This window comes from Nothoprocta perdicaria, unplaced genomic scaffold (genome assembly GCF_003342845.1).
Source record: "Nothoprocta perdicaria isolate Ctin4 unplaced genomic scaffold, notPer1 scaffold_0, whole genome shotgun sequence".
In the NCBI taxonomy this organism is placed as follows: Eukaryota; Metazoa; Chordata; class Aves; order Tinamiformes; family Tinamidae; genus Nothoprocta; species Nothoprocta perdicaria.
The window spans coordinates 226,336-250,450 of record NW_020454092.1 but is presented as its reverse complement, the minus strand read 5'-3'; the positions used below and the strand labels follow the sequence as shown (position 1 = coordinate 250,450).

The following is a 24,115-nucleotide window of genomic DNA, read 5'->3' as shown; positions in this document are numbered from 1 at the left end:
GTCGTTTTCCTTATCTGTACACATGAATATGTTATATGCTCATTTCCATTGCAAATGGACCATTGGAATGATCTTTGCACACTGAAATATACTGTACATTTCATTATTTCATTTCTTTGAAAATACCACTCACAAGAGTAATCAGTTACTAGTATTCTTGTACTAGCGCTTTGCAACTCAGTGAAAATTGATGAAATTAATGCTGTCCACCCAAAATAAAGCAGGGTACATATTTCGGAGGGTCATTATCTTTCCCTGCAGAAACAAAGTGAGCCTATGAAGACCTGAATCATGATGGGGAGATTGTGCCAGGCACTGCACAAATCTGCAAGCTCCTTGTTTCTTGCACAATCTTTCATCACATGCAGTGCAGCAAAATGAAGGCAGAGGGGAGACATAGCTCCTTACTGCAGCCACATCACTAAGTAAATACTGAAGAGGGAAAGGAACTATGTGAGATAAAGGACAAGGCTGTCACAAGAACAAATGAATACAAAGGGGCTATGACTAAAGTTAGATTGTTAATTAGGAGAAGGTTTCTATCCAACAGAGCAGTGAGGTTCTGCAATGGCATTCCTGTAGGAGCTCTGGGGCACCAGAAACCTCCCCAGGGTTAAGAAGAAACGATCTGTTTGTGAAAGGGATTATAGGCTTTAGCTTTCTGTCTACTACTCTGTGTTTACTGTGCAGAGCACAATAACATCTCTTTCACTTTTGGCCCTAGAGACCTCCCAAACCCAACAATTAATTAAAAAAATAGAGTGAGAAAAAGTGCCCAGCATAAAGTGTTTTTTTTTTTTTTCCATCATAGAAAACAGAACCAAAGGAAGAAAGAGCTGTAAGAGCAGGGATTAACTCAGAGCTCAGAATGACATTTGAAGATACAGTAGAAAACATACCAAAGATGGAAGGACTGGAGATCTTCCCATAATGATGAGGCTCTGTCAGTTAGAAAACAAGAAGGTATAGAGTAAATATACAAGAATAAATATAAATGTAACTAAATATACAAATACACACCAGGAAGATAAGCTGCAACTTTATGGATCTTTATGTGTAGAAGACACATTTTTGTATGCTTGGTCTTATTTTCTGTTAATGAGATATTCGGTCATATTTTGAGAATTCTTGTTACACAAGTAATCCCACTAAAATCAATGGAAGCCCTGGCTGTAATGACTGCTTCCTTGTCTCCATTAGGGATTGCAAGGTCAGGTCCATTTTCTGTGCAATATTGGAAGAATGCTAGAAAATCAATATCTCTATTGAGACTCTTTTTGGGGTAAGAATAAACCTAGATCATTTTGAGTTCAAATGTGCATTGTTCCTGAGTGTTTTTATAAATTCCTTTTGAAAGGAAAATGGTCAAATCAAAATGGAGTGAAAGGCTCACCCTCTGGTGGGTTTCACAGCTTGTTTTTATAACTAGCTTTATAATGTCATAAAAGTAAAGTTAACTTTGTAGTTGTTTTGTATTCATTCTTTATCAGTTTAAATGATAAGTTCGTTGTTCTATAATATTTATGTTCTAGCAAATCCCTCTAGTCAAATGACACCATTTTGAGGGGCTAGGGGGGCAGAGAAAGACAACCTTAGATTCTGACATTTATAGAGATACATTATGGAAAATTCATTGGTCTTCTTTGGCATGGAAAATTCAAAACTAATCGAAAGGAGTTTTTTTTTTTTTTCTTTTTTTTCTTTTCTCAAAAGCATGCTGGAGCAGTTGCAGAAATGCAACACATTTTTGTGGAGTATTGCTTCGGTAACGTGGAACAGATTTATTCCATTCTATTCCCATTGCAGGTTATCAGTGTGCTTGTGGCACTGTGGACCACCTTCAATTACCACTTAGTTAAAAATTACTAAACCTAGTTTGTTATTTTTATTCATAGCTTGCTACTAGGCAACAATTACGACTATCTACGTGTCCAAATTACATTTTTATATTGAAATATGTTAAATTTTGTTGATTTACACCTAACTTGTGAGGAGTGAAAGGAAATTCCAATCCATCTAATATTCAAACAGCCAATTTTAAACTTTTTGTAATAGCTTCAATTTTCTCCAGCAATGGTGCCCTTGTTGGCTTGAAAGAAAATTTAGGACCTATCCCATCATGGTGGATATCAGAAGAGATCTGTTTAACATCTGACATGAACAGCATTAGAATTTAAACAGAAGTTATAAAAGAGAACATCCCATAGAAAATAGTGGTTATTTTCTTTAGCCCTGATAATTATCAAAAGAGCTTTAAAAGTCTTCAATTAAGACGCTAATCAGTAGGAATAGTGTGCTTTCTCTCAGAGCTAGTTCTTTAAAATTTGGAGGGACACATACACAAAATTCACAGAGCCCTGGACATGAAGCCTTTGATGGACACATATTAAATACTTTTTTTCCCCAGAACATTTTGTTAAGTATTTACAGAAGGATCAATTCTCTTTCGGCCCAGCTTAGTGGGAATTTGGGGTGAACAAGAACTAAAACGCCTTTGATGCCCAGGGCTCAGCTGTTGCTCCCAGGACCCATACCAAAAAGTATGGTTTTCCCCTAGCATGGCTTCCAGCACAGTTGGATGTATTGGTGTGCTGGGGAGCAAATCCAAGGACGAATTCAATGTTCACCCCTTTTTGCCCATCTCAGTACAGCTTGTTTCCCATCTGTTGTTTGACCCCTTAGCCAGAACTTGCTTTAGCCTTGCACCACTGAACAAGTAGCTGTAATTTGGCTCTATAACTGCTAACGTTATTTGCAAGGCAATGCTCAGCAATGTATAACAATAAGCTGTGGTAATATATATTTACTTAGTAATGTATAGTTTTCAGATCCATCACGACTGTCTTGTTTTCAGAGCTCAGTTATGCACACACCATATTTACTAGTCTGTTACTAACATTCTTAAGAGTACAACAAATGTGCTTGAAAGTCCAAGAAAACACTTGGGACCATTAAAATCTCATACGGTCACAGCACAATACTAGAGCAAGCCATCATCAATGTCTTCTTTGCGTATCCTACTTTACTTCTTTTGTTATATTATTACTGAAAAAAAAAGTTAGCTCATATCCCAAAGTGGCCAAAAACACTATACAATCTGATTTTGAGCTGACTGTGCTAGCTACACTAGAAAATACTTTAATACTATAAAAATCAGGCATCAAAATAGGTCAACTACATACATATATCTTCTTGACGTGCCCATGTGATAGGAGAGCAGATTGATAAAGGACAGAAGAAATGCTAAATATGCACCATGACAAACAGTGAAAAATTAAGTATTGTAACTAACATTAATTACACTCTAGTAAGATGAATAGGCTGTTCATCATTAATGAGAATGTACACCTTTGTCTAAGTTTCACATCTACCTGTGATAAATGTGCTAATGGCATTAAAATACATCATAGTAACATTTGAATTAACAGCACGCTAATAGATTGACATACAAGTATGAATAAAGCATTTAATCATAAACACTGTACCACACCCAACAGCAAATTTTCTTTTATGCGTATATCAAGCAAAATGGATAAACATTGCAATCTCATTTTAGTTTTTATGGAGATAATATAATATTGCCTCATACTATCCCAATATTTATAATCCAGATTATTAGATACTTACACAGACTGTTCTGGGAAACATTCAGGCAATTTAATTAAACAGTAAGGGGGATTTCTGAATAGAAAGGGTGGGGCTTGGTCTCACTACAAACTACCCAAAGACTCTTGCCTATGTGGCAGGGATGGAATATTCAAACAATCCTGGGCTGAATCCAACATCTATTAAAGAATTTTGATTTAATTTGATCTTAATAGAAGTGAGAACAAGTCCACGGGCTTTTAGTGCTCATCTTAACCCAGAAGGAAGAAGCAGAAAGCAAGACAATCGCCTTCCATCCCCTCTCCACAGGCAACCTCCCAGTCTCACTAATTTTGGGGTCTTGGACCTCCAAAGAAGGGAAGAAGAGAGGACTTTGGAAAGGTGAGGCAGGAAAGAGGGAGTTTTCTCCAGAAAAAAACAAAAGTCTAGAAAATCTGATTCAGACATTTCAAATTGTTTATGTGTATTTCATACTATTCCACTGCACTGCAAGCAAGCAAGCTAACTAGCATTAAATACAGTATAACCTGTCTGGTATCTACTATAGTCACCATGAAAACACATACAGGATCCTTTCCTTATTACACTAAATGGTACATTACCTTAGAGATGTTTTCTTTTGCATTCCAGGTGGCAACTTATTGATTAGGGGAAGACTTCCAAGCCTCTCCCTCCCATACAATAATCTTTATAATTTCACATTTCTAAATGCTAAAAGTGCACTAATGCAAGCAGGGAGAGTTTCCTCTGCTATTTCATATACTTACAGAGAAAATGTTATCGATTTATATGTTCAACTCTAAAAGTGCTTTGCAAAGGCCACAAGCATTATTATTCTCATTTTAGCAAGTAAGGAAATGGCACACAGATTGCCCAAGGTCAACCTGCAGACCAGCGAGAGAACTGGGATTAAATTCCCATCTTCTGGGGCCACGTGCAAAGACCATTCTGCTGAACTGCTTTTGGAAGGTCAGAACCCTCCAAATGAAGCATGGCCATAATACACAATCCATTATCACACCGTAAAGTTCACTTTATGATATTTAAAACACTTTTTTCCTCTAGTCCCTTTTAAGGGTTCTAAGAACAGAATGAGCTCTTTGCATTAACAAAAGAAGAGCTGAAAGAAGGAAAATTTTAAGATTCCAAACTGGGAAATATAGCCCAATTTAACTCCTACATCCAGAACCCTAATAATATTAATAATCCATGCACTGAGTCTGGCAGCAGCTGAAGAATTTGTTCACACAAATTCTGAGCTGAACTCTAGGTCACTGAGATAATCTTCTTTTACAGTTTAATAGTGGCTGCAGAAATATATTCCTGATCAAAATTAATACACATTTGGGGAAATCCATCTACCTAAAAAAGAAAGAAAAAAATGTGTTAAGATTTACTAATCATGTAATAAAATTTGAAATTTCAGTATGTGCCACAAAAATATCAGGTTGATAGTTGGGAGTCAGTTTAGAAATGCACTTTCTCATTTGTATTCAGTACTTGCAGAGGGCAAGAGGACAGTGTCATGTTCACATTACAGCTATGAAAGCAAAGCAAACACAATTAAATGATGAACTTAAAAGAACTACTCAAGGGCACTTAGCAGAAATCCCTTTTCACAAAAATTATCGGGAATATTAACAAATGGCTCAAATCTGCTTTCATTAACCATTTTGCATACTAGCTTGCATATTTTTTATGTCACTAGAATTGTTCTTCTCTCCAAGAATTCTTTTTGCTGGAGTTCACCATGATCTGAAAATACAAGTCTTCCCCTTAACTCTCATATATCCGGAATCCATTTACCTTGAAGTTTAACTAAGCAAGATCTAAAAAATATATTAATACAAAGAAAATGAAACAAATGACCTCATGGCAATATATAGTTCATATACTCAATGATTTTTTTTTCCTGTTTGCTTAAAGAAAATTGTAATTAAAATTTCCTAGGAGGAATTCTTAAGGAGAATATTAGTGCTTTATCTGAGTAATGTTAATAGCATAACGCAAATAATAATCAGTTTTATCCTTCACTTTGCATGAGTAGCTCCTACTGGAGTCAATACGCTTAGACAGAACAGTTTTCTTGTGGCTCCTGGTTCGTTGTTCCTTACAAGTCTACCAAATTCAAGAGAGGCGTTGCTGGTATGCACAAAATTCTGTAGTGAAATATGAAGAGAAGTGTGGGTTTTTTTTTTTTTTTTTTTATTCTGATATATAATTTTGGAATTCTTTCATTTATTTTTAGAACACCTAGGGTAGACTGTATAATTGGAGGAAAAAAAACCAAAACCAAACAAAAAAAACAGAGAATGGAGATTGGGACACTTCTAGACACTGTATGTCTGATATACCTTGAGTCAAATATTGCTGTTGGGGACTCCCACATTAGTGTCCACAGTAACTGTTCCTTCACTCACCTGAAGGCGTCCAGTGCATCATGCAGGTTTGTTCTCAGCCTCACCTGCTGGCAGGGCTTGTGCAATTATAATATTGCTGCCAGTTAGGAAAGAAATCCACAGAAGTCTTCCTCCCATGAATGCTTCTGAAAATGCACTTTATCTTTCAGGGACACAGGGTACAAATAAAATTCTATCTTATGGGAAATGCAGTACTTTCATGTTAAAGATACAATTAGCATTAATAAAAATGTATCCTCTCTATTTCCACAAATAACACACATTGGTATATAAAAGCTATGGATTTGGGGACTTTTCTGCACCCACCACTTTAACATAGTCACTATAGACTGCTTAAAGACTGAAACCTTGGACAGGACAGGTAGTATTCAGTCTACCCACGCCACCCCATGAAGCATGGATTCTATGCTAAAAATTGCTAGTGCTTGACTGGGCCTCATATCTTGCAAGAGTCATCGAGAATGCAGTGCTGAAAGTGAGCATTTGGTGCCTGACACCACCAGCCACACAAAATTCATCAGCATGATAAGTGTTCCCCTCACACAGTATCAATAGCCATCGTTCTTACGTGGTGTGGAATTAATCCTTCACTTGCTGCAACTTTCCCTTGGTCACTATATCTTACTTCACTAGGTCCTGGTGACAAATGGACAGAATGTGCTGCAGAGCAATCTGGCACAGGGGAGACAGGGCAGTGCAAACAGGCACTGTAACCCACCCACGACCTGCCTCTTTGGGAGGTCGGCACCGCTGTCACCGGCTGCTCAGCAGGACGATGAGAGGTCCCAAGTCCTGAGAGAGGAAACTAGAGCTTTTCCCTCCGTCTCACACAAGGGAGAGGAATAAAGGCAGGTCTCTACTCAATAAAGGCAGGTCTCCAGGGCACGGCAAGAGCAGAGGGCACGAGTTGGGTAGGTGAACTCGCACCTCCTCCCGGGCCACGTGGACAAAGCGCTGCAGAGCAGGAGACCTGGAACACTTTGAGTTTCAGCCTGTGGTTGTCTGGAGCAGTCCAGCCCCAACGAGTCTGAAAATGACAGCCCTCTCACACGTACATTACTAGCACACATTAGACTGAAATTTCTGCACCTTCTTTGGAGCAAGATTTTCCACAGTGCTCATCTGGAGAATCTGGGGTTTGACTTTTATCTTGGAGCCTTTATGTTTCCTTTAAAAACATACTGACATTTAAGAAGCGTATTCTTGGGAAATGCTTAAATACATCCCATTTTGCAGAAATAAGAAGGCAAAGGGGCTTACAATTAACTTTGAAACACTTTTTGAATTTGAAAAACTCCTGGCATTTCTGTGATCTTTGATATTTGCTTCAAATATCACTAGCAAACCCATGCCTAACAGTAAAACCTCATTTATCTGGACTGCTCAAACAAATGATATTCCTAAGGTGTGCTCATGCCCTATTTTCCATTGCTTTCTTGAGATGCATCTTTGCAGTTTTCCACCCTCAGTTCTCCGGAATTTTCACTCTGGGAGATAGAAGTTCCATTGGTGCTGCAGTTTCCTTGCTGACAGCTTGAGCAGATTCAGGAAAGTTCTCTACTCTCTCAAGTTTGCCTAAAACCTGACAATATGACAAGCCTTGGTTATATCAAGTATAGATCCTGAACTTACAACTGGTGGAAAAATCTAATTATTCTATCTTATAGCAACAAAATCAAGAAGCATTTATCTAATTTTAGAGTATCTAAGGCAGCATTTCCTGCACTGAGAACAGGGTTAGGTTTGGCAAAGTCATCTTCAGACCATTGTTGTTGTTTTGTGACTTCAGTCCAATTAGCAACAACCCAGAAATACCACACATCCATTTTGCACCCTCTGTGCTTGTGCTGCGTGGCAAACAATGATTGGAAGCAAACATATTTGCAGCCCAGTTAAACCAACACAAGCTAGTCCAGCTCAGGAAATTCCTTGACTTCAAATTCAATTGCACAGGTGCACATGGTAGCCTATTTAACACTTAATTTGTAAAATCTTGGGATTTAAATCAAATAGTCTGTTACATATGCCATATTTCTAGCTCTGAAGGAGCTTTCCTATTTGAAAGCTACAGGATTTGTGAATAGTTACTGCTGTTAAATAAAAACATAGTTCTGACATGCTAAAATGTAGGGGTTAAAACTTTAGGAAAAAAAAGGCATGCAAAGTGTCAGTCAGTTACAAAGAATTTGTGTGTTTGCAAATGAACAGATTATTTGTTAATGCAAAAAGGCAAGTATGTGAAATATGTAACATACTGCATTCTCTAATATTTTGCATCTCTTATTTCCATTAACACTCTATGAATACACAATTTGAATGCATAGAGAAGAAATGTGAAGATGACTGTCAGCAGCACCAGTAATTTTAACAAAAGTCTGGCATTTCAATCAAAAGGATTGCATACGCTGGCTAGAATGAATCAGAATTGGTTCCCAACCAGAAGCTGTGCCAAATCACTTGAATTTACGCCCAGTGGCAATTGTGCGATAGCTGGAAGTTTGGATGCACATCCCTCTTTGTGAGTATGGTCATACTAAAAAGGGTGAATTAAATCAAAGCAAAGCTTATTTCAGTTGGATGTGAAGGCCAACAGAACCGTGCTCTAGTTCAAAGCAGAAGAGCACACAGTGACACTTGTTGCTAAACACCAGCAGACAAACATGCCACAGAGATGAGACCTGAGGCAACAGGCCACATGTGGATGGGATCTGTATCCCTGATAGGACTGCAGAAACTACTCCGTTTTCCACATTATTCATCCCTCTTGTCAGCAACAGAGAAATTGGGGCGGGAGATGGTGCATTCTATTCTGTGCTTCACATCAACGGAAAGATAGAAGACATTGTTGGGTCTTTGGACAATCACATGAAACAGTAACAGATGGAGATTCTTGACCTATCTGACCTAATGAATCTGACACAAAGGTAGAGTTGCAATTATACCTGTTTCTGTTAACCTAGGATGTCTCACCATGGAGAACGAGAGCAGACTATCTGGGTCAGAAAAATTGCTTTGAAAACTGACCATGGATCCATGGGCATTCAAGCAGTAGAAATTCCCTGTAACATGCAGCACCTCCACACATTTGCTGAACACTGTGGCCAGGACAGCTTGGAACTAAGAGCTGCTCTTTTTAAACTGCCCTGAAGTGTCATCAATCCCCCAGCAAAGGACAGGCAAGGGACAGAGGGTGAAAGCAGTGGCACCTCACCTCCAGGTAGCCTCTTAGAGTCAAGCCCCACAGCTTGAGCTGTAGCAGTTAAAATGAATCAATCACCACATATACATAATATATTTGTGTGTGTGTGTATATATATGTGTGCATATATATATATGCTTATGAACTTATATCACACCCATAAAAAACATTAGTTCAATTCTACTTTTTGTGGATCTTAATAGATACATGTATATTCTGTTTATCATCTGTAATGAATTTTTTTTTTTTATCAAGTTTTCTTTTTTTTTTTTTTTTTTTTTCTCTCCTCTCTGCACCGTGCTGTTTTGTCAATCTATGCCTTGGTGTCTTTGTTTCTCTGATGAAGTTCTCTCTCTCAAACAGCAAGTTTAGACTTCAGATATTCCACTAAATTATTACAGGAGAGAATTGGTAATTAAGTTTTAACAAGATTTAAATGATATTAAAAACAGACAGTTAAAAGGAGACACTGCCTTGGGCTTTGTTGTAAATTTGTATAATTATTTTTAGTCCTCTAGAGGATGCATAATTATGTTTCTGTATTTATAAAAATACTGCCCTGAAGGCAGCAAAATGAATTTTATAGTCCACTGATTTGCATATTAATGTTAGTTCTGTAGCATCAAATGTATTTTCTAGCAAATAAATGTTCAGATCAATTTTCAAAGTCCAAAGAATTTTATAGTATTCTTGCCCCGCTTAATTTACATATTTTATATAAATATCTATATACCCACACATTTTATTTTACTTATATGAATATATTAACTTATATACTTATATAAGTAACATATATTTACTTAATTAACCAGGACAAGAATATATATAGAGAGAGGTATATAAACATAAATATCTCTATTTATACTTATATTTATACACACACTTCAAAAAAAGATATTTTACTTATTAAAAAAGTATGTTCTATACAGACAAAGTAATAAAACAGCACAATGACAAAGTATAAGAACCCTAAGAAAGAAATTAACCACGAGAAATAAACAGGTGTGTTTTTTAACAGGTTTTGCTTATAATAGCTTTGATTATTAAGTTCTAAGTAAAGAGCTAGGATCTCAGCCAAAGTTCATTGAAGACAAAAAAAAAAAAAAATTCAATTGGTTAAAGTTTTTTTTTTTTCTAAACAATGCAATTCTGTAGATTTGTCTTCCTAGAAAAACACGATCACTGCCCAAGATCATTCCCATGCCCACTTGATCAATTGACCTAAAAGATTTTTTAGAAAGAGAATAATAATCAAGGTAATACCTGGTACAGCCCAAAATCCCCATCAGAATCCAGGACTGTAATGTCCAAAGTTCTCATCATCAGCAAGAATGATTGGTTCAGTGATGGAAGATCATGCCAGGACATGGAGCCATCACTTCTTGCTACAAGAAACAGGTTTCATAAAGATTTGTTGCTCTCATTTATAAATCTCCCTGAGGAATTCCAATAGATTCTAGTAGTCTTTCCCCTGCATTTGTTTTGCCATTTGTTATTTTAAAGAGATGTTTTAAAAGCTGGACCTTCTACTCCTATACACTAGGAGGTGATATATTTTTTATGCCTGTTTAAACAATAGCAGAATAACAACAATAATGATGTCATATACAAATTTAGGACGCAATACTGTTTTGTACATGTAGAGAAAAATCTCACTAAAATTCAGTCAAAAACAATAAAATCATTGGGAGATTTCCTTGAGTATGAATGGAAATATTATATCCGTAGCGAACAGTAATCGGTTTTGTTATGAAGCTAAATCCATTGCTTCTTGCAGATAATCTCCCTATGGAGCTAATGTATTGTCAACTGAAATGATGTGGTGTTATTATCATGAAAATAATGATTATTGTAATAATGTTAATTATTTGTATCAAAAACTTGTCTTATTGTTCAAGTTTATAAAGGGAGCTAAATATAAATGTTGTGATTTTCCACACACAGTAGAGATGAGATGCTTATTGTGTGTCAAAAATTAAAAAAAAATGCCAGCTCAGTGTCCAGTAGTAGCAGATTAGGTAAATTTCACAAAAAAAAAATTGTCAGTCAATTAATTGCTTTTTCTAAGCAATACTTCTCAGGTCTTAAAAAAGCTGACTGCATGTTTAGAAGAACAATTTTCATGAAATTTCATGCAAGGATATACTAATGATCATTATTTATCTGTGATACAATGCTATCACAGAGCAGTGATGCTCGTCTGCTGTCCCTTGCAAGTAAAATGCCTGATATGTGATCTTCTGACCTATGTATACACTCCTTAACCAGAATGTCTAAAGGCAAATTTATTTTGAAAACATAAGAATAATAAAAGAGAAACAGTTAGGACTGAGTAAAATGCTTTTCTCATGCTTCAAGGTTGACAGTTTATCATGTAATCTACACAAAGTGGACTGACAAAACAGGCACAGAAAATTCTTCCTTTTTTTTTTTAATATGTATAATGGAGAAAATTTTTGAAGGTTATTGAGATCGTTTGCACTTAGAATTTTGTACCTACAATCAAGTGCTGGGAAAAAAATAGCATGTTCTACAGGAGTTCTATGGAATTTGCCCTTGCCCAAGTGCTAAGCCTTGGCTTTGAGACTAAAGGACCTGAAAACACCCAGGTCCTTGGAGCACTGGAATGAAGAAAACAAATGTCATTACAGGCAATAGATCAAATGTTAGCACTGAACCACAGGTCTGCGGGGGAAGTCATGACATCGTATTTACGCTAGCTTTATTGTGGCAGTAAAGGACAGGCTGCAAAACTGCCTGATGCAATATGAGGTCTGCAGGGCAAAGCTTCTCTTTAAAAATCTTTGATTATATTTGAATCAGCATAGTGAGTTTGCACTGGTATAGAGCTCTGAATATATGGGGTTGGTATGTTTCTGACTCAGGACTACATGCCACAAAAATGGTATTTAATGTCTTGTTATATCATGATATATAACATATAAAGGACAGTCATAAAAGTATGTTTAATGTTAATAAAATATACTTAGTCTTTGTTTGTAGAGCAAACCTTCCTTAACTAGAGGGTAAAGTTTTAGGGCAGGACCTATTTATCTTCAGGAGGTTGCTATCTATATTTTCAGGCTTTACAAATAGCAAACCATAACTTCTATTTTACAAAAAAAAAAAAAGAAGAAGAAAAAGAGAGAGAGAAAACTATATGAAAGAAGTACCTGTAAAGATATTTTCACAACTTTTAAGTCTTTCCATTTTAAACCTCTTCTCTTCCTCTCAGAGTTTGATAGAGTTTCATTAGTTACAGAAAGCTCTTGGGTGTTGCACAGTGATAATAGTTTTACTCTGCTGGTACATGATGCTTACTTCATTAATAGTCATAAGCGCAAATGCAGTGAAGTGGCTGATGGAAGTCCTCACCTGGGGCTAAAAGTAAATGCAGGGGAAATATCATTATTTTTACACATACACAGCCCACTCAACCAGTTGATAAGAGTTTTGTGGGAATACATGTTCTGAATTGCTGTTTGATCCAATGTTTCTTTTAAATTGATATTAATAATTGGGGACAACAGTTATTGCTTGACTCTGTGTGTGTGGCAGAGGGAGCAGGGACAAAGAGCACATGAAGAAGTGGCCAAAGGCACCTTCCTCCCCTTCGGTCAACTTGCAAGTCAGTCACAGCCGTGGAGTCCTGAGTCACTGTGTCCTGTGGCTCTGGGCTGCAGTGTCCTAGGAAAGGATAGAGGGGCAGAGCACTACCCTTGCTGCAGGCAGGCTCAGTTCACTGAGAGCAGCATCCCAGTAGCTCCAAACGTTATGCCAACTTAGGCATGATCCCAGCTCTTGGAAATTCTTGAGACACTATGACTCTGCCTTCTGGGTTGTTTGCATTCTGAACCATTGCACTGTAAGAGAAGAAAAGGTAACACTGCTACTAGGGATATGTTTGATCTACCTAAAAGGAGCATGGCAAAGAGGCACTGGAAATCGGATTACATAAAACAGTGCCCGTGGATACCTGTTTAACAAAACTGCTAACTGTAGTACAGAAGGCTGCTTTATTACCAACATCTTGTTCCAGGAGTTTGCAGCCCTGTCCAGTATACGGAATGTCTCATTATACAAAATCTGCAGCTCTGGTCTCCTTCTCTAGGTGGTTGGCTTCTGAAGCAATACATCATGGGTTTCCATACCACGGTGATGTATTACGAGAACACATCAGAAAAAACAGCTGGCTCAGGCTCTCAATCCTTGGCGTCCAGCAACAGCTGACTGTGATGATGTATTACATGAACTCTTCAGTCTATCACTGTAATACATCAAAGCAAGGCACTGGTCTGAAGGTGTATTACTCAAGGAATGCAAAGCTGAGTGAACACGTCCAGGACAGAGGTTCTAGTTTAATTATGAACAGAAGTTACAGTACACTGCTCAGAAATGGTTTCTTGGCTTCAAAATTTTGGTGCATTGGTAAAATATGATTTGCATTCATATAGATGATATTACAAGAGAAGGTCATATTGCAACTGTTGTTACAGAGTTGGAGATGAAAATGGCCATCTGGTTGCAAAGGGTGCAGTAGAGAGAACGTCGCTCCATTTAGCCAGGGTTTCCATTTTGTTCAAAACACAGGAAACGCCCAAAAATGTTCCCTCTGGATTGGATTCCAGAGTTAGAGCACGAGCTGCCTTCTTCATCTGCAAACTTAGTGATGAGAGGCAGGGCATGACATGATGGACAACTAGTCAGAAGTAAGGCAGCAAAAATGTCAAAAGCACTATTCCTCAATCTTGCTGCAATAATACAGCTGCCTCACTATTGCTGTGACTACCTCAAGTTGCAGCTTCATCTTCACAGGGTTCAGGATAGCACTTCCCAGGACATACCGCTGCCTTCACATCCCTCTACATTCTGTAGTACGAAGTATGAGTATCAGCATCTCCATGCTGATATTCTCCTACCTGTCATACTGCTATCTAAATGCATTCAGCAACACCCTTAGATCTGAATGTCTTTCCAAACAAAATTCCTGTAAACTTCTTCCAGCCCCTTTCCCTCCTGCTGCAATATCTACAAGAAGTAAACTGGTTATTTTGCTGTAGATAAATATATGGTAAAACCAGGTCATGGCACAACACTATTTTAATTCCTATCTTTCCTTCCATATCTTCCCTTCCATATCTTACACAGTCATATACATGAAAGATACTGCTCCTCTGATACACATGACAAGAGCCTCTGAATAAAACAGCTGCCCTGAATACAGCAAAAGCAGATTAGAAGTGTTAATGAGAATGGACTAACATAGATCCATTGCATCCACTTTTGCAAGCCTTCAAAGTGATTCAGTGTGGTATAGATTTAGTTGTGAATGTAGGTGACGTGTCCTTTGCTGCTCTGGTGTTGTGGGAGTGTGTGAATGAGGATTAAGGACAATGGAGTCATGGCATGACACGTGTAAACACAAAATCCCAGAAAAGAGAGGAATTGATTAATGGATGATATCCCATAAGGACACCTCACTAAGGGGACAGGTGATAGGGCTGCAGATAGAGTGTGCCTCAGTGAAAGGATTGTTGGCTTTTAGAATATCAGAGTCCAACAGACTTCACCTTTTCAGCAGGAGTAGAGGAGACTCCTTAGCAGCAGGACAGCTACCTCAGATAAGTACCTTTTTGTCACATGACATGAGAATTACTGAGGCCTTCCCAGGTTTCCTTATTGACACAGTAACTCCGTGTGTCCCAGTAGATAAGAACTTGAATTTCGTCACTAGAAGGTTACCTGGAATGATTAGAAATGTTACGCTCTTAGCCATTTCCCAGTGTCAACTTCATGGTACTGATAACAAAATAAAAACAAAAACAAGAACCGGATACTGTTTAAACACACTGTTCCAGGGAACATGAGGAGAATACGAATATAGACGGTAGTTGCGCTTTGCAACGTGACTGTTCAGTAGAAGAGCTTAGCAGTGTAACTACTTGTGGTTTATGCACCTAAATGTCCAGGTCTGTCTTTGAGGACTCAGCCCATTGCCCAGGCTGAGTGATGCCTGGTGGAAACTGCACAGAATCACTGAGCAAGGTTTGGCATGACTGACCTTTGTGCCAGAAGCTGCAGGCCCCCTTCCTTGTCCCTCTGCTACACCTGGTATATCCTGAAGGGAATAATCTGGAAAAAAAAAACCAACAAAACAAAGTTTCTGAGGAGTACATGGTGCTTCAAGTTAAACAAGAAAGTAACTGAGGGATTTCATTATTCCTTAGACAAGGCAGAAAATAGCAGGAAATTCTTACCGTCTTCCTCTCATTGTCTTATGTGACTTCAGATGGCAAGTGACCAGCTGCCTGAATGGGTCTAATACTGGACAGGACTGAACCCATTCACTAACCCAGGGCATCCCCATGCAGTAGGTCATTTCTGAGAGATGATAGAATCAAACCAAAGAACTACTCAGTCAGCTGAATTTTGCCCTGACTTTCACTAACCAGCAAATTCAAGACACAAGTGAACAAATCAAGGCAGACTAAAATCTCAAGTAGAAACCTACCTGAAGTTTGTGTGACACTTGACTCTGGCACACTCGGCAATATCCATGCTCCACTGCTGTTTAGCATTTGGACAGTTGAGTTACTATATTGTTCTATTTCCAAGAAAATCATTTATTGTGCTACACGATCTTTTCCTCTTCACTTTCATATTATAAAACAACTTAAGCTCATCAGAGATATTATCAGAAACTTACTGTTACCTTTTTCAAAGTACTTTCCAACACCAGCATTCCACAGCCAAGATGTCGGCATATTAAGTGCTGTTCAGATATCTGAACATAATATATTCCATTTCTCAGCCCTCCGTTGTATTACTAGTATGATAATTATTACAGCAAATGATAAAATACTGCAAAATTGTTTTCTCCCCCCTTAATAACATAAATAAAAGGAGCAATTAATTCCCTACAATAAAAACAGGCAATACAATAACGTACAAATGTGGAGTTTCTTCATTATTGCATCAAATTGCAAAACGGAAACATATAATTTCAAAAGGCTCATAAGCAAAAATGGAAACACAGCTGATGTTGCGTCAGCACGTAGTACAAAACTGTGAAGCTTGCACAGCTCACAGCAAGTCTCCTCAAATGAACCAGTTCAGTTAACATTTCTTATGAAAACATACGGAACCTTCTTTCTATGGGCCTTACTTTTAAAATTTCAGGTAATTTTCCAGGATGTTACCTCTATACATCCATCCATTCATTTTTATTAGCCTATAGCATCAGCAGCTATTTTAAAACCTTGCTACCGTATGTAGCTAAAGCTATAGCTCCAATCTGTGCATCTAGGATATTGTAATCTGTGCACAACACAATATTCAAACGGCACCAACATACTCTTACCTGATATATTTCCCACTTCGCACCATACATTTGCCAGCTGTATTTTTGAACCCTCTGTTTCCTCACTGGCATTTTGGTTCATTTGGTTTTAGGCTGCTGAGGAAAGGTACCACATTTTCTTTGACATCTTGTGCAATTTTACAAGTATTCAGGGCACATTCCCTGCTTTGCATGGAAAATGTATTTGCACAGTTGTCAGGATGATGGACAAGGGGAGAATGATAGGAAGGAGCACTGATCTTTGCTTGTTATTACATACAATAGCCCAGTAGGAATCATGATGTGTTGGTGAGACAAACTGTGTCCCATTCTGGAACATATTAAGTTTGTCTCCAGGACACACATGACTTCACGAGGGTGTCTAACCTCATTCATAATAGATGCTAATCTTTTCAGGGCTGACTGATGACAGCACTTCCTGCCCTTCACGGAATTAGAGCTGGGTTTTATCAAAGGACTCAAACTGCCTGCTAATTAGACTAATTCCCTTCATCATGAATTATTTATTTCCATTGGTAACCAATCACTGTGACATTAATGGGTTCTGCTCAACTTAGTTTCATACTAATATACACTATAAGTTAAATGTTTAAAAACTCCTGATACTTTACTCCAGGTCAAGTGCATCTTCACATAACTCTTGATGTTTCCAATAAAGTTTTGGTTGTTAAAAACTAGAGAGAGTACTACTAAGAAAAAAAAATAAAAGAAAATGAAGAGTGATTTTTAAACTTTGAAATGAAGCTTTTTTTTTTTTTTGCCCCAGGTATAATGTAATATATACAAATATGTTTAGAATTAATATCATATCTCTTTTCTGTGCTGAAAGGATTTCAAGGCATTTGCAGAATTAAGCACATATTCTCACAGAATGCATAGTGCTTATTATTTCCAAAAGTCTCACCTACTGAAAGAAGTTTTGGGGTTGTACTATCTAGATTAAGTGCTCTAGGTAGTAAGTATCAAATAGATGGGGGAAAAAAAAATAAAATAAAAAACCCTGAACAGACAGCAGCACTCCAGCCAGAACGCCAGTGTACAGTAGAGAATGGGTCGTTGGTGAGATGGAAATGGGAAAAATACAAAATGTTATTCTGGGATGTCCTAGCAGCAGGATCCGAGCAGGACACCAGAGGTCATTTTTCATCTACTCAATACTTGCAAGGTTTCTGCACGAGAATTGATGGCTGGGTTTTGGCACTGCAGTTCAAAAATTACATAGACCACTTGGAGGAAATCCACAGGAGAGCAAGAAAAACACAGAGTAATTTAGAAAACATGACCAATGGGAAAAAGCTAAAAATAATGGTAAGAAAAGAAAAGAAAATATGATGCCATCTTCACTTACATAAATGGATGTTATGGTAAGCTAGTCATCACTTTCCTCCATATCCACAAAAAACAAACAAACAAACAACAAGAAAATCCCAAAGAACAAAGGAATAATTTACAGTTTGAATGTTTAGTTGAGAAATCTGAGGAAAGACTTCCCAATTGTAAGGAGAGAGACATAAAATCTACACAGAAGGGGGCAGAATTTCCATCCCTAAAAGGCCTAGATTTGAAAGGCAGTTGATTGTTATGGAAGGTTTAGGTGTGTGTGCGCACTCACCTTAGTCACAAAACAGGTTTCCAAATCAGAAAGGAACTTCACCTTAGTCACCATCCCACAAACTCCTCTACAAATAACTTGTTCAAAATTTTAACTCAAATGAGTCAATTCATTTGACTCAATAGTTTGGTGATCAAGCCTGGAAGATACCAAAGAAACAGTGGTATGTTGTATTTCTCTTGAACTTTTCATATTTCAATAAGATTCGAAGACTTTCTGCATGTCATTGAGTGGGGCTCAGGTGTACATACTCATGAATAAATGGTACACATTCGCATTCATTTCATCAAGTCAGTCACACACCAGGTTTTATTCCAGCTTGATTATCTTGTCTATGAAACACTAGAAAAAAATATACACAATGCATCAGAAGGATCAATAAGAGGCTTGTTTGGGGTAATTTTTGTCCTGATGAATTGAGCTTAAAATAATAAATTGCAGAAGACAGCTGGAGAGAATTGCCTATATTCCTTAGTCTAATAAAGACTTGGACTACAGTATTTCAGACAAATAGTCTTTCATATGATAGCCATAGAAGAATGCATATCTTTCTAATCCATAGTGATAACACAGAAGTTAGATAAAAATAAATAGAGATGATATTCAATAAGCACATGTACATTTCTATCACAGTGAGATACTTTAGCTGTGAAAATAAAGGTGCTATTTTCCACTGTTGAAATAATACAGAATCAATGAGAGGCAACTGTGAGCCTCAATGGCATCAAGGGGTTTCTGCTGACATTCACAAACCAAATGAGCAGAGCTCTGCTGGATTGAGATGTCACCAGAAACCCCAAGATGGCATTACAGCCTTGTTTTTCCAACTTCTGTTTTTTTTTTTTTTTTTTTTTTTTTTTTTTTTTTTTTTTTTTTTTTAATAAACACATCCAATTTGCTTTTTAATAAAGTAAGCTTTTCATTTCTTTCCGTTTTTCCTCCTAATTTTTTTCTCAGGCATCTGCCCTGCTCTGCCTTCCTTCCTCCCTCTTTCCACTCTCCTCCTCCCCCACCTCAAACATCCTCTTCTTGCCTTTCACTCCAGTCTTATTTATCTTCTTTTTATCTGCTGGTTCTCTGACCCCCAAATCAAACCATTTCTCGACTGGGTGACTTTGCTCAGTGTGTTAGTAGCGCTCCCTAATGTCATTTCAACAGCACAGACTGTGGAGAGACTATACTATTAAACCAAGAGAAATGTCACTCATGTTCCATTTGTTCTTCATGTAAGATAAGAAACTTCAAGTAGCTCCAGACGAAGCAACATAAAATAGCTTTCATTTCAGAGCTAATAATACCTGACACTTGAACAGAAACTTCCATTCAAAGTTCTCACACCATTTTATAGCTTTTAATGAATTATGCCTTGCAAATGTATCCTGACAAACAGCCTATTCCCATTTCACAGACAGAGATAACTGAGGAAGAAAGAGAGGGGTAATTTGTTATTACAATGTCTCTCAGGGCCCTGTTGCTCATTGTTGTATTTAAAGAGTTTCTATCACTGGCTTCAAGCCAACAATAAGTAAATAACATCAAAGAGCACTCAAGATGTTCCAAGCCCTAGTTCTTTATTTTAATAATGAGAAACCCTTCCTCTTCATACAGCAAACCATAGTCTCCTTGCAACTTTCAGCCCAGGCACCTTTTGGAACATTTTATTTCCTAAGTCTAATTTGTAAGTTACTAGGGAAAGGGAGCTTTTAAGCCAAATTGCTTTACCATCATAAATTAAAGCCAGCCAATCCACTTTCCAACTCTAAATCTGTCTTTTTTTGAGGAAGTTTGTAGGAGACTTTTTGTTTTTTAAAGTCCTCAAAACATATTCTGTTGTAAAACGAAATAAAAACTCAATGTTAATAAAAATTTATCTTTCAGCATCATGAACCTTCATTAAGATCACCTTCACTAAGATCAAAGAATAAGAATTCACAGGACAGAAATCCTTTACAAATACATTTTCAAAAGAATTTGGGTAAAATGGCATCCGTGGTTTACTTGTACTAGCAATTAAATTTATGAGCATATGCAGTGTTATTCAACCTTTTCCTTGTTAGGAGCAAGGACACTAAAAAGTGCTATGAAGAATATATAGCAGAAGAGGGGCAGAGTAACACGTTAGGCCATCAAGGAATTTTTTTTTTAAACAACAAAGTTTGCACCACTTTCATTAAGGTGCAGAATCAACTTGAAACAGAATAAACATGCAGGATTTGTTAAGGAACAGGGAGGGAAGGGTTAAAACAGAATTGTTTGTTTGCTACTATAGAAAATCTGTATAATTAAAATCATTTTTCATTAAAAAAGGAAGAGTAGAGATGCCCTGTTTCTGAATCTAAGCACAACACATTAGGAAGTTATTAAGAATCTTGTATGGATTTTATAAGATTTTTTTTTCTTTGTTTTGTTTTAAATCCTGGTCACGGAAGAGTCAAGGAAGCACAGCAAGATAAGTCTGCATAGGTAGTCACAGGGCATTGCAAAGGACTGAGAATAATTGTGTGGGACGCTAGGGCAATGGAGCAGAACCAGACAGACAGGTTATTCTGGGAAGCAAAGAGAGCAGGAGAAAGTTAGTGCTGTGAGTCTGGGAAATCAGATGTGTGGGATAAAGAGGGACAAGAGAGCAGAAAAAAGTAATCAGCCAGGTTGAGCAGCCACTCATCCTGATGTGCTGCAGGGTAATGGAGGAGGATCACTGGACTAAAAACAAGGGGAGCTGCATTGGACCAGGCACTTCTGGCAGCTGAAGAACATAATTTGTTCCCTGGATTTTAACAGTATCATTATGCATGTGGCACATAAAACCACCTCATTTAAGAAGAGAATTTATCTCTCCTTGTTCGTGGATGACACCTTGAAGGCAATGCTGACTGAATCACTCCTATATTATGACAATCTAAAAGCTGTTTTAAATTAAGCTGGAATAAAGTTCACTGCAGGTATCAGGTGCTATGCCACAATATGTATCAACTGATATAGGATAATAAATTATCTATAAAAATAAAATCATTGTCTCTAGTATCACTTCATAAGTATATCATCACATGAACCTGTATCTGACCCAATTACTCCCAATCCTAAATTCGGAGGTACTGGAGATGTAGCAGTATTTACAATGCTTTTGTACTTCCCATCCATCTAAATGAACATCCCCCTTTGGATTCCTGTATAAAGCAACATCTCCATCTTCCAGACTAGATTAAGGAAAAGGAGGTATTTGAAAAGGTGCATTTTTACTTTCCAACTTTTAACATGATTTCAAACAGGAATCAACATTTGTATTCCATTTTTTCTCACAGTCTTTTTTCTCTGACCCATTATTTTACCTTCCACCAATCTCCCACGTTCTTGTTACTGGTGACGAATGAGGACAATCAGAATTTCCTGGTTAAGTGGCTGTTTCACAACAGGTTTGTGGCACTCACCATTGCTCCCAAAATTCTGTCAGGAACCTGGTTTACCCCTTTGGTAAAATTGCTCTCCTCCCCTTTGGAACTGATGAGATAGGAATTATAGACACCTGCTAACTATAAAATCCAGCTGCTGCGTTTGAAATAAAAGAACAAGTCTGTGATTTGTTTCAAGCCACCTACATGCATGAAAAGCACCCCCGCAAATTCTGTCTGTGATGGATTCTTCTCAAAGCCTTGCTTTGGAATCAGCCTCCTTATTAAAATGAGCAATTAGACAGCTCCAACAAAACCAGCATCATTTCTGCTCCACACTTGCACATCTCCTATCAGAAGGAAGCCCACATCTCATTGGACTTTATCAGAACAATCAAGTTGGGCAATAGCAGCAACAAAAGAGAGCCAGGATTTTTAAATACATATTCTAGTGTAGAGAACCCTGCCAGCTACAACCACAATCTGGGTGGCAAACACCATTTCCAGAATTATCTTCAGAGAAGTGACTATTTTGGACGTTAATTAGCATAGCATTTAAGCTCACCAGTGTCCATAACACTTACTACTTTAGACTGCTAATTTACAAGGATAAGGATTTTGAAAATACTAATTTTTGCAAGTGAAGACATTTCTGCAATTAGCTGTGCCATCGATAGTTCCTAAGGCAGTGTGAAGGTTAGGGCCATAATGAGTATTTTGAACAAATATCCACGGGTAAATATAGTAAACGAAAACATCCCTTTGAGTTCCTTAAACTTCCCAATTCCAGAAAACTAAAACCAGTAGAGATGTGTTTCTTTTTGCAATATCTAACTATGCAAATAGTACCATTTCAGGAGACACTAGGCTACTATTTCGGTAAGAAAGAGCAAAAAAAAAAAAAAAAAAAAAAAAAAAAAAAAAAAAAAAAAAAAAAAAAAAAAAAAAAAAAAAAAAAAAAAAAAAAAAAACCCACCAAAAAACCACCCCAACCCAAACAGTAAAACTTTGATATTTATGCATGAGAAGATTTTTGAACCACTCAGTGAGTCATTTTATTGAGCAATTAACTTTCCTTTTTATGTAGATATTTCTTATTCGTCTGCCACCTTTTTAATAGTCCTTTGCATAAATTGGTAAAATAATTTCTCATTGCCTCAGAGACAACAGCTGCATTGTGAACTCCTGAATTGGCATGTCTTTGGAATCTATTATAGTAATTCAGAAACTGCTGCCACTGCTGTCAAGCTTTCACTCACAGGAGCGCCTCAAACATGCCAGCCTCGCTCCCGCTTCCCTCCTGTTGCCCATCGCAGTTAGATGGTCCGGCCATTCCGGCCATTTCCCGGGCTCCCCCAGCTCCTCGGCCCCCACCAGGCGCAGCCCTCCCTCTGCCAAGCTCTTGACACGGATCCTTCTCCCTTGCTCCTTTCCAGGTCTGGCTCTCAGGAGCCTTCTCAGTGGAATTAGACACAAATGACTTCTCTTGACTTTCAAAGGCCTTTGTGGCCTATCCGCTCTCCACTGACCCTCTCATGTTCAATACCACAAGGTCAGCTCTCGCTTCCAATTAGTCTATGAGGCAGGAGCCTTGCTCTGAGCGCGGCGCTTTCAAACAAGTCCAGTGCTGCTCCTTCCTCTGTTGCCCCTCACTCTGGGGAAGGAACTGCCTGCAAGCATCTGCAAAGCTTTCACATTCCTGCTTTTTAAAGCGCTCCTCAAAACTTCGCTTGGCCTTCAGAAACCTCAGCATGGGGCAGGCATTTCCTGTGAAAAGGCAACGCTAAGCGAGGCACCATGGGCTTCCTAGGAATCTCCCCTGGTGTGTACCTGACATACAGTTGTGGCTGATAACTAGAACTTGTGTGTCCAGCAAAGATGCAAAAAAAAGTGAACAAGAGCAACAGTAATCATGAATCCACACGACCTTGGTTCCTATATCTCTGACTTGGCCATTTGGCCATTTTTCAATCAGCTAGAAATTGCTACTGAATAAAGTAATCCTGCTCCATCACCTACAGCTTCAAGGTGGAACAGTCTCATTAGATATATTTGTGAATTGTGCCAAAATACAATTTAGCTAAGTTTCGGCACATTTGAAAAAATTTAGCAAAAAAAGCTTCTTTTCTTGATAAATTTCAAAGCTCTGCCCCAGCTAGAAATATTTAGATTCTAAGAGAAACAGTAACCAGGGTGTTTTCACTTGAGCAGATTCACCCAACTTACCTCAGCATTTTTGTTGAAAATAGAACCGTCTTAGTTGCAGTTTTCTCAAAATTTCAGACCAGGGCACACAGGCAGGAAAATTTCATTCTGATAAAGACAACAAGTAGTTGAAATTCTATTAAGTATTTAAACTCATTCACATGAATAACTGAAAACAGACCTTTCAATGAGAAGTTTAAGGCAAACTGATAGATGGTGCTCCTAACTCATTATAAACATAGTGGTTTGTTATAAAGATAATTGTGGGTTGTTCAAGTGGAGGATAGAGATGCGTGGGAAGTAGTAGAATGGAGGTAGCCAAGT

The 24,115-nt window shown here is 37.8% G+C and overlaps 1 long non-coding RNA gene across 1 annotated transcript; it reads right to left on the bottom strand.

Moving 5' to 3' along the window:
• Positions 1 to 15,563: 15,563 nt before the first annotated feature.
• On the bottom strand, positions 15,564 to 23,855 carry LOC112957649. The gene is made up of 3 exons (XR_003251635.1): positions 23,813 to 23,855; positions 18,198 to 18,336; positions 15,564 to 15,606 (listed from the first exon to the last, which is right to left on the bottom strand). It is a non-coding gene; the product is annotated as an uncharacterized LOC112957649 (long non-coding RNA).
• Between the last annotated feature and the right edge of the window lie 260 nt (positions 23,856 to 24,115).